The sequence below is a fragment of the Rhineura floridana genome, chromosome 8, assembly GCF_030035675.1.
Source record: "Rhineura floridana isolate rRhiFlo1 chromosome 8, rRhiFlo1.hap2, whole genome shotgun sequence".
Taxonomy (NCBI): Eukaryota; Metazoa; Chordata; class Lepidosauria; order Squamata; family Rhineuridae; genus Rhineura; species Rhineura floridana.
In genome coordinates this window covers 59476297-59483762 of record NC_084487.1, presented here as the reverse complement: position 1 = coordinate 59483762, position 7466 = coordinate 59476297, and the positions used below count along the sequence as shown (strand labels likewise).

The following is a 7466-nucleotide window of genomic DNA, read 5'->3' as shown; positions in this document are numbered from 1 at the left end:
TGGACACATAATGAGAAGACATGATTCACTAGAAAAGACAACAATGCTGGGAAAAACAGAAGGGAGTAGAAAAAGAGGAAGGCCAAACAAGAGATGGATTGATCCCATAAAGGAAGCCACAGACCTGAACTTTCAAGATCTGAACAGGGTGGTTCATGACAGATGCTCTTGGAGGTCACTGATTCATAGGGTCGCCATAAGTCGTAATTGACTTGAAGGCACATGACAACTATTTAATTAGCATTCATTCTGATTTGTTTGTGGAGAGTTTAGATGATGTTGCATCAAAGCAAGTGCTATCCCACATATTCCAGTGCATTTTTCCATCACTTTCCTTATTGCACACAGTCCATTATTTAGGGGAAATAGGTTTGTTGTGCAAGATTTCCCAATCAATTATCATTGTGTGACAATGGGCAATCTTAAAGTTACAGGTGAGCATAAGGCAGGCCTGCATTTCAAGTCACAAGTCTACTTATCATGCTATACCCTAATAGTGACTTCCTCATGTACAAAGTTGTATGAATCATCATTTAATCTCATTGACATTTATGGGGTAGGGTGGAATTGAAATTCTAGTAATTTATTTATTTATTTATTTATTTTATTCGATTTATTAGTCGCCCATCTGGCTGGAAACCAGTGATTGTGGATTCAGCTACTCAAAATTTAGAGAAGACTCCCATTTGTATCCTGAAAGATTCTTACTAATTAAAATATATTCTGCTAATTAATACCACCATAAAAGCATCATAATTGCACTAAACTTAATAGGCCTGTACTGGTTACATTTGATGACTGAGCCCATTCTGATGTACCTTAAAAACAATTCTCTTGTTAAAAGCACTGCCTAAGGCAAGAAAACTGCTCATGGGAGAGCACTAGAAAATATTCTGTTGCCATATGTTTACTAATATGAAGCTTAACAAACATTTATTTTAGTTACATTAGAGAATCCCATCTCAAATAATTGCCTGTGCACATCCATGGAGACAACCTAAATGGTTGGTTAAAGCAGGAGGGCACAACAGATACAGCAGGTTATGAAAGGATTATTTCTTGTTAACCAAACCCAACAGCAGCACAGTTGGGGGAAATGGCCTCTAAATAGCTTTTAATAATTGTACAATAGCAAAAAGAGGTTTGTTGTTTTCTTCTACTTCTATATGCCGAAAATAGCTGAAGCCAGACCAGAGTTCCAGACCCCAAGTATGGGAGTGAGTTAGGTAGAGACATATAGAACTAATTGCGACCCATCAAGAACAATACAGTCCACCTGCCATATATTGTGGTCTGCTATGTACTTGATTCCTCCCCTTCCCCCACACATTACTGCAATGACAGGCAGCAAAACCAAGGGATTTGTTTAGTCCCTGGATGGACCTAATTTAGAGCAAATGTGCAAGTGAGCCTGATGTGTAGAATCTCAGACATACCAAATGTCTGCTAGATATTAAGGTAATATACAGGGACCATGCCAGACTTCAGTGCCCCCTCAATATGGTAAGGCCAATCCCCCCCCCAAACACACACTCTACCCGCCCCCCATGCAACCACACTTTTTTTCTTCTGCTACTGCCCCATAGATCTAGATGGTGGTAGGGGACCACTGTGGATGGAAGCTAAAACAGCCATCCAGGAGCCTGTTAAGGAGGGTGATCAATGGCAGCAGAACTGGGTTGGGCCAGTTAGGTGGCCTTTCTGAGTCACTGAGACCTTCAGCCAGCGCTTGACCTGGCCAACTGCTGACACCTGACAAGTTGTTCCACCTGAGCAGAATCATACCTCTGTTTTGATTATCCCATGGTTACCCATGGTAATAGAATTATGCAGTTGAGTTTCCCATATTTGGGGAAATCGCAGGGGTCAGCACATCCAGAGTGCAATGGATGAGCTTCACCCTGGGAAAACTACCTTTATGATAATGGTATCTCCTCTGCCAGGTAATCATGCCTCTGTTTTGATTATCCCATGGTAATAGAATCTCCAGTTTCTTGTTTGTACAGTATATAGGTGCATCACAGTAAGATGCCTGCAGACTTTAAGTTAGGAAGCTGAAAGCAATACTCCTTCCCCTCTCCATGGCTTGCTTACTTCTATTTGAAGTCAATAAATCCCTTTAAGGTTGGGGGGGGGAGTCAGGCTATTCTTTGCAATCTCATCTCTAACGGCCTCCTCCCACCTCCATCCACAGCAAGCCTGACAGTTGTAGAATTTTGTAAATGAAACATGCAATGGATCATTCACCTGTACAAAAAGTTGCTCTGTTAGCAATGGGGCATTTATACCCTTCCTTAAATAATTATTTGAAAGAGACCATGGATTAATACCCCTCTGGGATATATTATAATGCACTGTAGCTTGGTTTATATTGGTTAACCCATGGGTGATGGAGTTTAATGTCTGGTATGAAAAATATATATAAAGAATCCCACTTTATGGCAAGAGACTGATGATGACTTTTCAATCCTTCTAGCTCTACAGTTCTGCTTACAACAATCACAGCATAACCAAATCTGCCCCTGAAAAAATGGCAAGAGCCGTTTCTCCTGTTTTGCACTCCCGTGAGCAAATGGTTTTTGACAACCAAATGCAGAATGTGTAGTTCACTGAGCAGATTGTTTGCAAGGATGAAAACAGGCACTGCAGGCAGATGTTCTAAATACTCTCCAACTTTCATTCATACCTACTTCTAAAAACAGACTCTCATTTCCTTCCATCATGTCTCAATGTATAAAGGGATAAAAACACAAAAACAAATTCGAACTACAGTCATTCTAACGTAAGATGGCAAAACAGATACTCTGCCGGTCCAGCAAAAAACAGAGGCCTAGTTCACTTGCTGTCCTAAAATACCTCATTCTATAGGTGTAATGGGGATGTGTGAATGCCCATGAGCTCCAAGCTCACCTACAGTGCAACATAACCATGCGTTTGAGTGATTCATGCAGTTTTTAACCTTAAGAGGGAACAAAAAAGGGAAAATTGGTGTGGCTGTATGTGTAATTTGCACAGATGTAGATGTAGTAGTGCATTAATGATTTTCCACATGGCTACAGACAGTATTGAACTAAGCCTTAGTACAGAGATTGCCATTTTTTAAATAAATGGCATTTGTCATTGCACTCCAGTGAGAAAATGGTTTTTTACAAGAAGATGCAGAATGTGCAGTACATTGAGCAAATTGTTTGCAAGGAGGAAAATAGCCATTTTGTGACTGGCGCCCCCTGGTCCAAAAAGGTTGGTGACTGCTGCCATAGTATTACAGAGATGGGATGGAAACAAATCTAATTTTGTACAATGGCAGAATTAACTTGACCTCAATACCATCTCTTCATAAACATTCCCAATGAAGGACACTACCAGAAACAAACACCCACTCTCAAACCCAACCATGCTTGTTATAATAGGGTCAAATTGTTATATTCCAAATGCATGAATCAAAAGCATGAGCCATGAAGGGTGTGGCCTGGGAAAAGGACATAGACTTGGAAGAGTCTTGAGGGCCAAATAGAGAGGCCCGGAGCAGAGCTGGTGCCAGAGGGTGGCCAGGTTGGGCCCTGGCTGTGGGCCTCTGCAGCCTAGAGGGGCCTCTGAAGGGTCCCTATTTAGGGTGGGAGGGTGACATTCCCGTTCTGTGATCCGCGGCAGAGTTGGGTCCTGAAATCCAACCCTGCCAAGAATCATGAAGAGGGAGCTCCCAGGCACCCCTCCAATACAGATAGCGCAGGCTTCAATAAGCCCACCCACTGCATCTACCTTTCCTGTCAATGTGAATGCCATGTGCTCTGTGTGCTCATACCTGCCCTCACCCAAGATGGTGGTGGGGCTTCCCTAAGGGGCTGATACCCCCACTACCATCTTGGGTGATGGCTGGCCTGCATGCTGTGCACACATCTTTCATATAACACAAGAGGTAAGTGGGGCAATTGGACAGGCATATTAGCCTCACACTGCATGTATGGGGGGGGAGTGTTGGGCTACAGCGCCGTGGGACCGGGGCAGGCTGGTGCCCAAGGGCCCAGTCATGCCAGAGCCAGCCCTGGTCCGGAGGGCCACATTTTACCCCTTGGCCTGATATTCTCTATTCCTCATTGAAGAGTATTTAATTATGAAAAGTGAAAGTATTTCAACAGTACGAAGACCCTCAGTCTGCCCATTGCACACAATTGCAAATCCAAGCACACTCTAAATTGTCAGTTTACTCCATGGACATAACTAAACTAACATTTGGCAATTAGAAATTACTTTTTAAATCTGCATCTCTCTCTCTCTCTGTGTGTCTTTTTATAATGCTGTCCTACCCAAGCCTGAGGATCTGCCCAGTCACAATATATGCCCCCAAATATCTTTAAAATTCAAAACAAAACATCTAGCCTGACAGATGCTTTCATCAAGAAAGAAATGCTACCTGCTGCAGTCTGTCCTGTTTCCTGCCTGGAAGGGGCCGGCAGCTTTAATGTTTTGTTGACAGAGATGTGAGAGGAGGGAACAGAACATGAAGCAGCAGGCCTGATGCATGTGGGCTCTACAGGAGTTTACCTACTTTTAAAAATATCCCCACCTTACAGATGCTTTAACACCTTTTGAACTTCATGGAACTTTTTCCTGACACAATTGCTCCCAGAAATAATCATCTGGTACAAACATGCTCCACTGTGCTTTCGAAATGATTCATCTTGCCACAGACCTTGATATTCAGTACAGGTGAAGCAACAAATGCAGTAAAGCTTTTAAGCTGGAAAAGCTTCAGTAGATATGATACAGCATCAAGGTGGTTTCTGAGCCTTTCCCCTTTATCTCTCTCTCAAAAAAGGGGGATTTACTCAGGGGAGTTGGGAAACAACCTTTGCTGGAGGTACCTTTCCTTTGCAAGATAAAACACTAACGCCATAAAAAGATGACTCAGCTCTTTCTCCTCTCCCGGCATTTGTTTCCGCTTTCTTAAAGCTGCATTATGTAGTTTGTTGGATTCATTTTTTTTATCTTATTAGAAAATTCTCAACGGCACTCTTTACTGAAGTTAATTCAAGGAAACTGTCTGCAAACTAAAATGGGTGTCATAAGAGGTTGAAAAAGAGAGCTGAACTACAAATTACACTCAGATACATGTGAGAAAATGGCAATGGTGGCTGCATCTAGGCAAAGCAGCCCTGCAAGAGGCAACCACAGCAGAAGAGGGGAAAGAGAAGAGGTGCTTAATGCCACAGTGATCCCTGCATTGGCAGCTTTACAACTGGATTAGTACAATGCACTTTACATGGGGCTGCCTTTGGGCTTGGTTCTACAGCTGCTGCTGGCACAGAACAGAACTGCACTGGCTGCCAGGAATGGTTAGTGGGGAGATGTGCCACCCCAGACCTGGTGGGTTTGGGTGCACCAGTGGGAGAATTGGATTGACTCCACCAGTGTGCTCCTGCTGTCTCGACCTCACCACTGCCCTGACCCATTCCAGTATGTAGCAGTGCTGCTGCCAGAGGCCAGGTCCACAGTGCTGCCCTTTTCTGCTGGCTGCCAGTTAGCTACTGAGCCGCTTGTGCTGACATAGAAATCTCTACATGGCATAGGACTCAGGTATTTGCTGGACCATCTACTCCCCTGTGCAGTAGCCTGGTCTTTGAGATCAAACGGGGACCACCTTCTCAACAGTGCCAAATGTGTTGATGATGCAATACGTGGTGATATACGAGAGGGCACTCTCTATAGCGGGACCCCAACAGGAAGGAATGTCCTCTCACATATTCAGGTGTCTCTAACTCTGATGGGCTTCAGACATCTTGCAACTACTGGTCCCTCACTGCCTCCTCCTCTGTGGCAGATTGCCTTGTGTGGCTGCAGCAATGATGGAGATGGCCTCATCTTCCAGACTCTCGCAAGAGTTCCGGATGGGGAAGGATGGCTGTGTGCTTAAAAGTGCTAGCCATCCTTTTCTCTGTGGGATCTTTCCCACCATCCTCCCTCAGTTAGAGTCTTACTGTGGACTTCACCAGTTATTGGTTGACAGGGCCAGAAAGGAATTTTACTCCCAACCACAAATCAGTTCTTGGTCTTTTCACCTTTCCTTCAGTAATAGGAACATATATTCATTGTTACTTTTTTGTGTGTCTCATGTATGGTGGAAAATGACATTGGGCAGGATCAGCTATTTCAGGAAAGAACCCCATACAGTCTTGGGGGTGGAGCAATAGCCCATTGTCTTGAAGGGTCTGGCCTGATGTCACTCATCTCAGGTTGCCAGCCAGTTCCCAGATGCTTGGCTTGCACTACAATGGGGACTTTCACTTTGACGACTCCCAAGGGGCTGGGCGTGGTTTCAAACAGTAAGCAGGTTACTTGAAGATGGATCCCTGCTCTGTGCCATGCCAATCCCATTCATTTGTCTGTAATCAATAAAGTTGTGGCTGAGTTCAACTTATCCACTGGACTGGTTGGTCTCATTTTTTGCTGTACTTTGGGGGCCTCACCCTTTCTCATACCACACAAAGACATTTAGGCATTGGGTTAAGTTACTGGAAGATATTTTTGTTACTCTTGTGGTGCTGCAATGCAACTGATATATTGTTGTGGTGATTTGATCTTTCAGATTTTATTATATAACATATATTTTTATGTTTTATCCTGCTTTATGATTGACTTTAATGAAGAGTGGTTTCTAAATTCCCTAAACAAACCCTTCAGTGCTACTGCTTTTCCATTATCACTTCCCTCTGCCAAGCTGCTCCACCCCTCTAGAGTTGTAGGTGCAAAACTCTGAAATAAAACCTTTATGGCTGCTGCTTCTACAGGTGATGGTGGAGTTACAGAAGAAAACTGGTGTAGGTGGTGATGAGCTAAGCAACACTCCACACTGAAAATTATTCCTACTGAGGTCACTCATCCTACAAGGAGCAGCAACTGGCATTTTATTATACACATGTAATGGTTTGGTTCCAACTTCATTGTATTCAGGTGGAAGGCCAACATACTCTTTTGCTTTCCACAATTTCTTCTCTTGCCTTTTCTGACGGAAAACCCGAAGCCCATAGGAACACAAGAATTTGCACAGATGTGATATGGAGAATCGGGTGGTCTATGTAAAGGACTTCCGATTTCTAAAGCAAAAAAAGGAAGTTTGTAGCCCTTAAGGCTAGAGATAAATCAGTTGATGAGAAGGATTTGAGTTTCTAGTAGTCAGGGAGCATGATTTCATAGATCTATGCTCTGGGCAAACTCTGCTCAATCTTTTCCATTGACCCTCTACACTAATTATCTTTGAATTCAAGATGATTTATCTGCTTCCTCTTGAATACTTCAGTCATCTCATGTGGAAATTTGGGGAAGTAAGAAATCACACCATGGTCCATGAGCAAGGAATGGAGTAGCTGCTGTGCAAAAACCAAACTATGCAAGCACACTTGAGAATCTCAGAACTTTGGACTGTGTTCTCAAATGCTTAAGGATGGGTAAATATCAGAAAGTAGGCTGTA

General features: G+C 43.3%; 1 non-coding gene across 1 annotated transcript; it reads right to left on the bottom strand.

Annotated features, from left to right (window-relative positions):
• Window positions 1–1795: 1795 nt before the first annotated feature.
• LOC133363516 (U1 spliceosomal RNA) lies at window positions 1796–1951 on the bottom strand. The gene has a single exon (XR_009757690.1). It is a non-coding gene; the product is annotated as a U1 spliceosomal RNA (small nuclear RNA).
• Window positions 1952–7466: the final 5515 nt, after the last annotated feature.